The sequence below is a fragment of the Salmo salar genome, chromosome ssa09, assembly GCF_905237065.1.
Source record: "Salmo salar chromosome ssa09, Ssal_v3.1, whole genome shotgun sequence".
Classification (NCBI taxonomy): Eukaryota; Metazoa; Chordata; class Actinopteri; order Salmoniformes; family Salmonidae; genus Salmo; species Salmo salar.
In genome coordinates, this window is record NC_059450.1 from 151,707,285 (window position 1) to 151,720,864 (window position 13,580).

The window sequence follows — 13,580 nt, forward strand, 5'->3', positions numbered from 1 at the left end:
ACTGTGACCCGTTCCTGACCCAGAAACACAACGTACAGGCCCCGTACTACTGTACCATCTACTAACAACAGCTGTGATGTCCACTGTTCCTGATCACCTGACAGTCAGTCATGTGACGTCCACTGTTCCTGATCACCTGACAGTCCTGTGACGTCCACTGTTCCTGATCACCTGACAGTCCTGTGATGTCCACTGTTCCTGATCACCTGACAGTCCTGTGATGTCCACTGTTCCTGATCACCTGAGAGTCCTGTGACGTCCACTGTTCCTGATCACCTGACAGTCCTGTGATGTCCACTGTTCCTGATCACCTGACAGTCCTGTGATGTCCACTGTTCCTGATCACCTGACAGTCCTGTGATGTCCACTGTTCCTGATCACCTGACAGTCCTGTGATGTCCACTGTTCCTGATCACCTGAGAGTCCTGTGACGTCCACTGTTCCTGATCACCTGACAGTCATGTGACGTCCACTGTTCCTGATCACCTGACAGTCCTGTGACGTCCACTGTTCCTGATCACCTGACAGTCATGTGACGTCCACTGTTCCTGATCACCTGACAGTCCTGTGACGTCCACTGTTCCTGATCACCTGACAGTCCTGTGACGTCCACTGTTCCTGATCACCTGACAGTCCTGTGACGTCCACTGTTCCTGTGGGGCAGCTGAGACTGATATCCAGACATCATTGTCAGCATTTTTTGGAGAATCTATATACATTTATAAAGGCTATTGTTTCAGTATTTAAAAGCAATAAGGATCTTACTATAACTATGGACATACTAAATCGACATAAACCTAGCAATAATAGCTCAATATGAACAGCATTATAGAACTATCTTGGCCCAGACAGTGAAGATAAAGAAGCACTAATGGACAGCAGATGAGAACGTTCTACAACAAACAAACAAGAGTTAGTGGCATTAGCGTTTGAGCAGTAGAATTTATGAATATACCGTCATTTCAAAAAGACCCAGTGATGTTATATAGTGAGTTCCAAAAGTATTGAGAAAGTTACCAACGCACAAATATCATAACCCCAAGACATGGTAACCATTACAATAACAGTGGAGGTTAGAAGTTTTGGAAGGGGTATGATATTTGTGTATCTGTAACTTTCTCACTCATCATTATTCACGGCTCATTCAGGATTATCTGTAATCATGGTAGCATCCACATGAAAGTAGAAGTGTTTAGAAACATATTTTATTCTTATTTACAATAAAAGTGATTCCAAAATGATACACTACATTATTTACCAGACATTTCTATTGGGCACAAAATAATCTGAAAACTTTTGGACCCCTAAAATGGGTGGACTATGTACAAAAAGTGCTGTAATTTCTAAACGGTTGACCCGATATGGATGAAAATCCCCTAAAATTAAAGCTGACAGTCTGCACTTTCGCCTAATAGTCATTGTATCAAATCCAAAGTGCTGGAGTACAGAGGCAAAACAACAACACAATTATCACTGTCCCAATATTTTTGGAGCTCACTGTATGTCATATTTGATAAATGAACAGAGGTCTTAGTAGAGGCCCAGAACAGCAGGGGTTGATATCGGTCACACTGCTGGGGGCTTTACAGCTACGTTCTCTCTCCCTCCAGGAAACATGTTTCTATGGAGAAACACATTTATTGGCAAAGCTATCGTCTTTTTATTCTCTCGCTTTTTCATCCAAGAAAAGAGCTTTGTGTGTGTGTGTGTGTGTGTGTGTGTGTGTGTGTGTGTGTGTGTGTGTGTGTGTGTGTGTGTGTGTGTGTGTATGTGTGTGTGCTTGCATGCATATATGTGTGCGTGTTTACAATGACAAGCATTGTTGACAATTCTGACATGCCCATGAATAAATACATTAAACCTATTGTTTCCAGAACTCTCTCTCATCAACAGTGGAATCTTTATTTAAAAACACAAATAAATGTCAACCCCAGTCAAACTTTTAGAATCCAGTTAAAGGTGAATGTTTCTCTTTCTCCAGAGTAATGGATGGGCTAACTTGGATATAATTTTTGGGGGGGGTTGGGGGGACTATCTAATTGAAATATGTCCAGCTTTCCAATGAACCCATTGACGCCTTGATGAGCAATATGTTATGGACTAATATTTAGTCTTTAAAACAATACACTCACAAATCGTCAAGACAGTCTAAGAAGTGTTCTGGAGATGTCCTTGTGGGTTCGGAACCAGTGCCAGTTCTGTCATAATGAATTAACTGTTTCAGCTGGTTAAGTAATTTAGAATCAGTGGTGGTAAAAGTACCCATTTGTCATACTTGAGTAAAAATATAGATAACTTAATAGAAAGTTACTCAAGTAAAAGTGAAAGTCACCCAGTAAAATGCAACTTGAGTTTTAAGTTTAATTGCTAACATATACTTTAGTATCAAAAGTAAAAGTATAAAGTATTTTGAATGACTTGTAAGTGTAGATGATGTACACTCAGTGGCCAGTTTATTAGGTACACACACCCATCTAGTACTGGGTCGGACCCCCCTTTGCCTCCAGAACAGCCTGAATTCTTCAGGGCCTTGGAAGGTGTAGCTTTCAAACGTTGCTCAATTGGTATCAAAGGACCTAACGTGTGGCAGGAAAACATTCCCCACAGCTGTACCGTTGACACCTGGCAGGATGGAGCCATGGACTCGACCTGCTTACGCCAAATCCTGACTCAGCCATCAGCATGACCCAACAGGAACCAGGATTCGTTGGAACCAGGCAATGTTTTTCCACAACTCAATTGTCCAGTGTTGGTGATGGCCTGGCCACTGGAGCCTCTTCTTGTTTTTATCTGGTAGGAACCCAGTGTTGGTGATGGCCTGGCCACTGGAGCCTCTTCTTGTTTTTATCTGGTAGGAACCCAGTGTTGGTGATGGCCTGGCCACTGGAGCCTCTTCTTGTTTTTATCTAGTAAGGAACCCAGTGTTGGTGATGGCCTGGCCACTGGAGCCTCTTCTTGTTTTTATCTAGTAGGAACCCAGTGTTGGTGACGGCCTGGCTACTGGAGCCTCTTCTTGTTTTTATCTGGTAGGAACCCAGTGTTGGTGATGGCCTGGCCACTGGAGCCTCTTCTTGTTTTTATCTGGTAGGAGTGGAACTCTGTGGTCGATTGCTGCAATAGCAAGGACCGACAAGTTGTGTGTTTCAAAATGACGTTCTGCACACTACTGTTGTACTGTGCCTTAATTTGCTTGTTTGTGGCCCGCCTGTTATCTTGCCATTCTTGTTTAAACTGTCATCAACAAGCTGTTTTCGCCTACAGGACTGCCTCTGAATTAATGTTTTTTGTTTTTCGCACCATTCTCGGTTAACCCTAGACACTGCCGTGCATGAAAAGCCCAGTAGGCCGGCCTTTCCAGAAATACTGGAACCGGTGTGCCTGGCACCGACGATCATATCACGCTCAAAGTCGCTAAAGTCACTCGTTTTGTCCATTCTAACGTTCAATGGAACAGTAACTGAATGCCTTGATGCCCGTCTGCCTGCTTTATATAGGAAGCCACGACCACGTGACTCACTGTCTGTAGGAGCGAACCATTTTGGTGAACGGTGTGGGTTGTACCTAATAAAATAAACCCTGTAATACTCTACCACCTCCTCAGTGGTCATACAGAGTAGAGACTAGAGACAAACAAAGCATGGAGCCTGGAGTAGCTAAAGCTGTAGAGGGATGGTTCCACTTTAACCAGCACTCTACCATTAGTTACCATGTGTGTTATTGGGACACTTCAACCTGCTGAGGTATGCCTGTGTCAAGTTAATGGCTGTGTTTTATTAGGACTCCAACCTGCTGAGGTATGCCTGTGCCAAGTTAATGGCTGTGTTTTATTAGGACTCCAACCTGCTGAGGTATGCCTGTGTCAAGTTAATGGCTGTGTTTTATTAGGACTCCAACCTGCTGAGGTATGCCTGTGCCAAGTTAATGGCTGTGTTTTATTAGGACTCCAACCTGCTGAGGTATGCCTGTGTCAAGTTAATGGCTGTGTTTTATTAGGACTCCAACCTGCTGAGGTATGCCTGTGTCAAGTTAATGGCTGTGTTTTATTAGGACTCCAACCTGCTGAGGTATGCCTGTGGCAATTTAATGGCTGTGTTTTAGCCCAGCTCCTGTGCCACGTCTAGATGTGTGTGAACAGTGTCTATTCAGGGCAGGCCTGTTTCCTGTAGTCCTGTGGCTCTAGGTGAATGTTGGGTCTACACTGCCTGCTGCATGGCCTGCTGCATGGCCTGCTCTGTAATGCTATAATAGGGTCAGCCATAACAGCGGCGGGCCGGGAGTTCTCACATGGATCAGTTTACACATGTTTGTTTCTCTAGTTGACGTCCTCTTCCAGAACTGACCTGGCAGCCACCAGACCCAACATTTTCTTACAATGTTTATTTACATCACACCTCTCTCCTCCTCAGCCCCTGTCCCCTCTTATCCTCTTTCTCCTCCTCCTCATCCTCTCCTCTTCTCCTCCTCCTCTTACTCCTCCTCCCCTCTTATCCTCCTCCTTCTTCTCCGCCTCCTCCTCCTACTCTCATATCCTCCTCCTCCTCCCTGACCCAGTTACACAGCTGTGGTCAGGCCCCAGAATCTCACCCCAACAGCAGAGTCCACTGGTGATACAGTAAGTAGTTCAGTGTAGTTCAACACTCCTAATTCAATGAGCCTATGTTCTTTTAACTGGCTCCAGATATCCACTGTCTTACGTCAGGTGGTGTCACTCCTACACGACGCTCGTCCCTCAACCTCAGTGCAGGCGGAATCGACACACTATCTGACGTAAGACAATGCCAGATATCAGCATGCTAGTAGTGTTCACCCATATTTCAGGAGTGGGCTATATATTCCCATATAGTATTTCCATGTTCTAGCTAGACTCTGTTCCCTGCCAACCCATTGTAAAAACACCACCCAGAAGTCTGTGCGTCAGCCACTACACTATGGTGCCATGGTGATGACGTCATCATTCTATTACTGTTTCGATTTCAGAATGTTTGAAGACAATGTCTTGTGAATGTTCTAGAACCAGTTATGTCTTTGAGTTGATTTTCTGTGTTTCTTCATAACTGAATACATGTACAGGCAGCTGTGTAAATAGGGTTTCCTGTTACGGTGCATTAAGACGATACATATGTGTATTTTAGTGGGTCAGAGGATTTCTATATGCTTGTGAGAACCATTCCACGTTAGGAGCCTCTGGAGAACAAAACACTTTTACTGTGATTAACCAACTACAGTAGTATGTTAAATGATCCTGTTTAGATTCAATAACACGAAGGAACTTTATCTTATACTGTTTAGATTTCACAAGATTCACAGATTTTGTATTTTTTGAGAGAATTTACAGAAAGTATTCATGTTTTTGAGTATAGGTAAAATTGTAGAAGACATGATAACAAACTTCTATAGTATTTTTTTCTTATGTTAGATTGTATTAATAACCACTTTGGTTTTCATTTTGAGGACAGTATTCATTTTTCCAGTATTGTAAAACTGAAATCATGCCTGAAAAAACAGCTGATGCTTAATGCTTAATGAGATTGATTTTCCATGCATCACTTTAATATCATAATGTTCTTATGTTTCTGTCAAAACCATATAACTGTAAAGACAAATGAATGGTGTTGCCTCTTTCAGATTGAATAAGATTCAGTGCTCTCTCTCTCTCAGGATGATTATATGTCCTCAATAACAAGAAAATGTTTGTCATTCAAAATCACACATTAGCTTCACAGCATCCATAGCTAATATGAAAATTGCTCCATGTTCTAAAACAGAGAAGGCAAATGGTTCCATGTTCTAAAACAGAATGTAAATGGTTCCATGTTCTAAAACAGAAGATAAATGGTTCCATGTTCTAAAACAGAAGATAAATGGTTCAATGTTCTAAAACAGAAGATTAATGGTTCAATGTTCTAAAACAGAAGGTAAATGGTTCAATGTTCTAAAACAGAAGATAAATGGTTCAATGTTCTAAAACAGAAGATAAATGGTTCCATGTTCTAAAACAGAAGGTAAATGGTTCAATGTTCTAAAACAGAAGATTAATGGTTCAATGTTCTAAAACAGAAGATAAATGGTTCAATCTTCCAAAACAGAAGGTAAGTGGTTCCATGTTCTGAAACAGAAGATAAATGGTTCAATCTTCCAAAACAGAAGGTAAATGGTTTCATGTTCTAAAACAGAAGGTAAATAACTGAAGTAGTGATATGTTTGTGTTCAGAGATCTCACACGCATCCCCTGTCTGGCGTCTGAGGTCTATTTCACACACAGACAAACACACACACGGCTGGCGTCTGAGGTCTATCTCACACACAGACAAACACACACACGGCTGGCGTCTGAGGTCTATCTCACACACAGACAAACACACACACGGCTGGCGTCTGAGGTCTATCTCACACACAGACAAACACACACACGGCTGGCGTCTGAGGTCTATCTCACACACAGACAAACACACACACGGCTGGCGTCTGAGGTCTATTTCACACACAGACAAACACACACACGGCTGGCGTCTGAGGTCTATTTCACACACAGACAAACACACACACGGCTGGCGTCTGAGGTCTATCTTACACACAGACAAACACACACACGGCTGGCGTCTGAGGTCTATCTCACACACAGACAAACACACACACGGCTGGCGTCTGAGGTCTATTTCACACACAGACAAACACACACACGGCTGGCGTCTGAGGTCTATTTCACACACAGACAAACACACACACGGCTGGCGTCTGAGGTCTATTTCACACACAGACAAACACACACACGGCTGGCGTCTGAGATCTATTTCACACACAGACAAACACACACACGGCTGGCGTCTGAGGTCTGTCGTTGCTTTAAAGGGCTTCAGCTTCTGGAGATCATTTCATCCATTCTGTACTCACACACGCACAAGGTTTGAGTTGAGCTTCTGGAGATCATTTCAAGCATTCGTACACAAATTACAGCACGGTGAGGACAGGAACATGCAGAGAACATCACAGAGATTCATGTTTAGAGCTTGTTTAAAGATGTAGCTAACACTGAACATGCTAGCAGTCACACACACATCTTTTTTTATGGGAACATTCGGGCCTTTTTCCGAGTCAAAATGTATTCCCAATACAAATTCTATTTTTCCTCACCTTAACCCCCCATAACCCTAACTCCTAACCTGCGCCCTCCAAAACATGACCCGCCAAACCACATTTCTTAACACGTGCTCACTGAACCTGGGTGCCGGCTACACCAATGTGTTGGAGGAAACACCATCCAACTGACGACCGAAGTCAGCCTGCAGGTGTCCGGCACCCCACAAGGACTTGCTAGAGCACAATGAGCCCCCCCCCTTCCCGCCAAACCCGGACAATTGTGCACCGCCCTATGGGACTTCCGGTCACATGATCAAACCCCAGGCTGTGAGTGCATACATTTTCATTTGTACTGGTTCATCGTAGGAATCAAACCCACAACCCTGGCCTTGCAAGTGCCAAGCTCCGCCAACTGAGACACACAAAGCTGCAGTGTGTACCAAGGTTCTCTGGAGTTGTTACAATGTGAAATGTTCAAACATGCGGCGTATAGAATTCCTCATATAGCAGAGTTGCGTGTTAAACATCATCTCCCTGTGCCAATAGCTGCCATTATGCTCTCATTAGAGAAACTTCTGAAGACTAGTTTGTCTGCAGGGTTAGAAGGAGCTTTGTATTCAGCAATGGGCCCACTTTAAAATGGACCATTTTGAAGACAAGGCAAATTATTCATAATTTGGCTGTGGAGAGTGATTTATCCAGCCAACATTCACCAAAAACATTTCACTTGGCTTCAATCAGAAAACAATTTCTCCATTTACGGGAATTCCAGTGTTTCTGTGAAGAGTCACTCAGTGGAGATGTCAGAGTTGGACAATTCCCCCACAGCAAATGTAGTGTCATGAGTCAGTAAGTTTAGATGTTATGGTCGGACAATTCCTCCACAGCAAGTTTAGATGTTAGGGTCGGACAATTCCTCCACAGCAAGTTTAGATGTCAGGGTCGGACAATTCCTCCACAGCAAGTTTAGATGTCAGGGTCGGACAATTCCTCCGCAGCAAGTTTAGATGTTAGGGTCGGACAATTCCTAGACAGCAAGTTTAGATGTCAGGGTCGGACAATTCCCCCACAGCAAGTTTAGATGTCAGGGTCGGACAATTCCTCCACAGCAAGTTTAGATGTCAGGGTCGGACAATTCCTCCACAGCAAGTTTAGATGTTAGGGTCGGACAATTCCTCCACAGCAAGTTTAGATGTCAGGGTCGGACAATTCCTCCACAGCAAGTTTAGATGTCAGGGTCGGACAATTCCTCCGCAGCAAGTTTAGATGTTAGGGTCGGACAATTCCTAGACAGCAAGTTTAGATGTCAGGGTCGGACAATTCCCCCACAGCAAGTTTAGATGTCAGGGTCGGACAATTCCTCCACAGCAAGTTTAGATGTCAGGGTCGGACAATTCCTCCACAGCAAGTTTAGATGTTAGGGTCGGACAATTCCTCCACAGCAAGTTTAGATGTCAGGGTCGGACAATTCCCCCACAGCAAGTTTAGATGTCAGGGTCGGACAATTCCTCCACAGCAAGTTTAGAAGTCAGGGTCGGACAATTCCTCCACAGTAAATGTAGCATCACCAAGACCTGTCAGCTGGAGATTTAACACAAGGCTTAAAGCTACATGCTCTTTATTTTTCTCTTTCTATTTTTCTCTCACTCTCTCTCTATCTCTCTCTTTCTCTCTCTATCGCTCTCTTTCTCTCTCTCTCTATCTGTCTCTCTCTCTCTCTTTCTCTCTCTCTCTATCTCTCTTTCTCTCTCTCTCTATCTGTCTCTCTCTCTCTCTCTCTCTCTCTCTATTCTCCGCTCCCTCCTTCACTAAACACTTTCTAGAAGAACATCGCCATTTGGCATCATCAAAACCTCGACCAGTGATGATGACTCATCACCTCTTCTTCCTCTTCAGTTAGATAACTGACCTGCCGGCAAAACAAAAACCAAGGAACCAGAGAGAACGATGTTTAACACCATAGGGCGGCCGGGCCAGAGGTGATAAATATTTATCTCTTTAGGTCAGACGACAGTGATTTACAGACTCTTACAACACTCAGTTGCCGTGTTTTACTGGAAGCTGTTGTTACAATGCGTGGGAGAGAGTAGCATAGTGACATAGTTCTGTCTAGGGTTGCAAAATTCCTTGTAACTTCCGCACAAATCCCATGTTTTCCCGAAATCCATGGTTGGAAGGTTCTGCCGTTCTGGATTTACTGCATATTCCTTCCTGATTCAGGGAATTTGCCAACCGAGATTTCTGGAAACCTGGGAATTTTTGCAACCCTAGTCCTGTCATAGTTTCCACAACCAAGAAGGAGGAGAGTTCAAGTCTTTATCCATGGCTCCTCCATCATCTCAGAAATAGACAGGAGGGAGTGGATGTGGCACCTCTTACTTCAAAGGGGAGATGTTCACTTACCATCGTAGAAATGATTATCAGCCCCCAGTAGCACTGCTGTGAAGCGGAGCTGTACCCTATGTTACACACATGCAAACAATCACATTCAGTCACTCAAACATGTCCCCATGAACATCCATGACAACAAAGACGTGTTATTTTCTCTATTATCATTCCACAGCTATTTTCTGTGCGAAGCTGATTAATGCACACTCACACACTCTCTGGATTACTGAAGGAGAAGTGGTTTGAAAGAGATAGAATGGGGAGAGGAAGACTATAGAGAAGATGAAAGGGGGTACAGGGAGAACGGCTCTCCTCCCATCTGGATGTTCAACTTCAACATTTTATTTTTCAAGGCAAGTCAGATAAGAACAAATTCTTACTTACTATGAGTGCCTCCCGGTGAACAGTGGGATAACTGCCTTGTTCAGACCTGGCTCGACAGATCTTTACCTTGTCAGCTCTGGGATTTGATCCAGCAACCTTTTCAGTTATTTGCCCAATGCTCTAACCACTAGGCTACCTGGCACCACAACATACCCAGAGCCATGATATACTCCTGAGCTGCGTGCCATGAAAGCAACTAGAACGGCTCTACAAATGAACAGGGCTCATTAGCCATAAGGTGAACTAGGAAACCCAGGAGTGCTCTTCTCTACCATCAACAAACTCCCCCCCACCCCCCACCTGACTCACCACTGTGAACAGACTTCATGTCTTCTCCCTTGTCAATGAAACCACCATTACTGAACTCCTTACCTCCTTCCTCACCAACTACAGGCCTATCTCAAACTCCTCTTCCTCACCAACTACAGGTCTATCTCAAACCTCTCGTTCCTCACCAACTACAGGTCTATCTCAATCCTCTTCCTCACCAACTACAGGTCTATCTCAATCTCCTCTTCCTCACCAACTACAGGTCTATCTCAAACCTCTCCTTCCTCACCAACTACAGGTCTATCTCAAACCTCTCGTTCCTCACCAACTACAGGTCTATCTCAATCCTCTTCCTCACCAACTACAGGTCTATCTCAATCTCCTCTTCCTCACCAACTACAGGCCTATCTCAAACTCCTCTTCCTCACCAACTACAGGCCTTTCTCAATCTCCTCTTCCTCACCAACTACAGGCCTTTCTCAAACCTCCTCTTCCTCACCAACTACAGGCCTTTCTCAAACCTTCTCTTCCTCACTAACTACACGCCTATCTCAAACCTCCTCTTCCTCACCATGTACAGGCCTTTCTCAATCTCCTCTTCCTCACCAACTACAGGCCTTTCTCAATCCTCTTCCTCACCAACTACAGGCCTATGTCAAACCTCCTCTTCCTCCCCAACTACAGGCCTATCTCAAACCTCTTCCTCACCAACTACAGGCCTATCCCAAACCTCCTCTTCCTCACCAACTACAGGCCTTTCTCAAACCTCTTCCTCACCAACTACAGGCCTTTCTCAATCTCCTCTTCCTCACCAACTACAGGTCTATCTCAAACCTCTTCCTCACCAACTACAGGCCTTTCTCAAACCTCCTCTTCCTCACCAACTACAGGCCTTTCTCAAACCTTCTCTTCCTCACTAACTACACGCCTATCTCAAACCTCCTCTTCCTCACCATGTACAGGCCTTTCTCAATCTCCTCTTCCTCACCAACTACAGGTCTATCTCAAACCTCTTCCTCACCAACTACAGGCCTTTCTCAATCTCCTCTTCCTCACCAACTACAGGTCTATCTCAAACCTCTTCCTCACCAACTACAGGTCTTTCTCAAACCTCTTCCTCACCAACTACAGGCCTTTCTCAATCTCCTCTTCCTCACCAACTACAGGTCTATCTCAAACCTCTTCCTCACCAACTACAGGTCTATCTCAAACCTCTTCCTCACCAACTACAGGCCTATCCCAAACCTCCTCTTCCTCACCAACTACAGGCCTTTCTCAAACCTCTCCTTCCTCACCAACTGAAGGACGTCCTCTGTGCTGCTGAGGCTGGGAACATCTTCATCCTCATCCTCCTGGGCCTGTCTGCAGCATTTGACACTGTCTGTCATTAGATTGTAACTGATCGTATGGAGAGGCTTCTTGGAGTTTCTCGAACAACCCCTTGCCTGGTTCCACTCCAATCTATTTAATAGACAACAGTTTGTATCCCTTGGCAACTGCAGGTCTGCTTCAGCCCCTGTATAACAAGGTGTCCCACAAGGCTCATTGTTAGGTCCATTACTGTTTAGTATTTACATTTACATTACATTTACATTTCTCATTTACCTGCTACCCCTTGGTCAGATCCACACAAATCTACATCCACACTAAATTTAACTCCACACTAAAGTGAAAACTTAGATGAGCAATAAGTTTTAACAACTAAATGATGACAAAACAGAGCTCATGCTCATGGGCCCCAACTCCCTCATCAATAAACTGTTTAGTGTTCTCCATGGTCAGTCTGTCATCATGTTTAGTGTTCTCCCTGGTCAGTCTGTCATCATGTTTAGTGTTCTCCATGGTCAGTCTGTCATCATGTTTAGTCTGTCATCATGTTTAGTGTTCTCCATGGTCAGTCTGTCATCATGTTTAGTGTTCTCCATGGTCAGTCTGTCATCATGTTTAGTGTTCTCCCTGGTTAGTCTGTCATCATGTTTAGTGTTCTCCCTGGTCAGTCTGTCATCATGTTTAGTGTTCTCCCTGGTCAGTCTGTCATCATGTTTAGTGTTCTCCATGGTCAGTCTGTCATCATGTTTAGTGTTCTCCCTGGTCAGTCTGTCATCATGTCTAGTGTTCTCCCTGGTCAGTCTGTCATCATGTTTAGTGTTCTCCCTGGTCAGTCTGTCATCATGTTTAGTATTCTCCATGGTTAGTCTGTCATCATGTTTAGTGTTCTCCCTGGTCAGTCTGTCATCATGTTTAGTGTTCTCCATGGTTAGTCTGTCATCATGTTTAGTGTTCTCCCTGGTCAGTCTGTCATCATGTTTAGTCTGTCATCATGTTTAGTGTTCTCCATGGTCAGTCTGTCATCATGTTTAGTGTTCTCCATGGTCAGTCTGTCATCATGTTTAGTGTTCTCCCTGGTCAGTCTGTCATCATGTCTAGTGTTCTCCATGGTCGGTCTGTCATCATGTTTAGTGTCCTCCCTGGTCAGTCTGTCATCATGTTTAGTGTTCTCCATGGTCAGTCTGTCATCATGTTTAGTGTTCTCCATGGTCAGTCTGTCATCATGTCTAGTGTTCTCCCTGGTCAGTCTGTCATCATGTCTAGTGTTCTCCATGGTCAGTCTGTCATCATGTCTAGTGTTCTCCATGGTCAGTCTGTCATCATGTTTAGTGTTCTCCATGGTCAGTCTGTCATCATGTTTAGTGTTCTCCCTGGATAGTCTGTCATCATGTTTAGTGTTCTCCCTGGTCAGTCTGTCATCATGTTTAGTGTTCTCCCTGGTCAGTCTGTCATCATGTTTAGTGCTCTCCATGGTCAGTCTGTCATCATGTTTAGTGTTCTCCCTGGTCAGTCTGTCATCATGTTTAGTGTTCTCCATGGTCAGTCTGTCATCATGTTTAGTGTTCTCCCTGGTCAGTCTGTCATCATGGTTAGTCTGTCATCATGTTTAGTGTTCTCCATGGTCAGTCTGTCATCATGTTTAGTGTTCTCCCTGGATAGTCTGTCATCATGTTTAGTGTTCTCCCTGGTCAGTCTGTCATCATGTTTAGTGTTCTCCCTGGTCAGTCTGTCATCATGTTTAGTGTTCTCCCTGGTCAGTCTGTCATCATGTTTAGTGTTCTCCATGGTCAGTCTGTCATCATGTTTAGTGTTCTCCCTGGTCAGTCTGTCATCATGGTTAGTCTGTCATCATGTTTAGTGTTCTCCATGGTCAGTCTGTCATCATGTTTAGTGTTCTCCATGGTCAGTCTGTCATCATGTTTAGTGTTCTCCATGGTCAGTCTGTCATCATGTTTAGTGTTCTCCCTGGTTAGTCTGTCATCATGTTTAGTGTTCTCCCTGGTCAGTCTGTCATCATGTTTAGTGTTCTCCATGGTCAGTCTGTCATCATGTTTAGTGTTCTCCATGGTCAGTCTGTCATCATGTTTAGTGTTCTCCATGGTCAGTCTGTCATCATGTCTAGTGTTCTCCAT

The 13,580-nt window shown here is 44.2% G+C and overlaps 1 pseudogene; it reads left to right on the plus strand.

Annotated features, from left to right (window-relative positions):
* Positions 1–1,866, plus strand: part of LOC106591777 (ventricular zone-expressed PH domain-containing protein-like) — a 203,813-nt pseudogene extending 201,947 nt beyond the window's left edge.
* Positions 1,867–13,580: the final 11,714 nt, after the last annotated feature.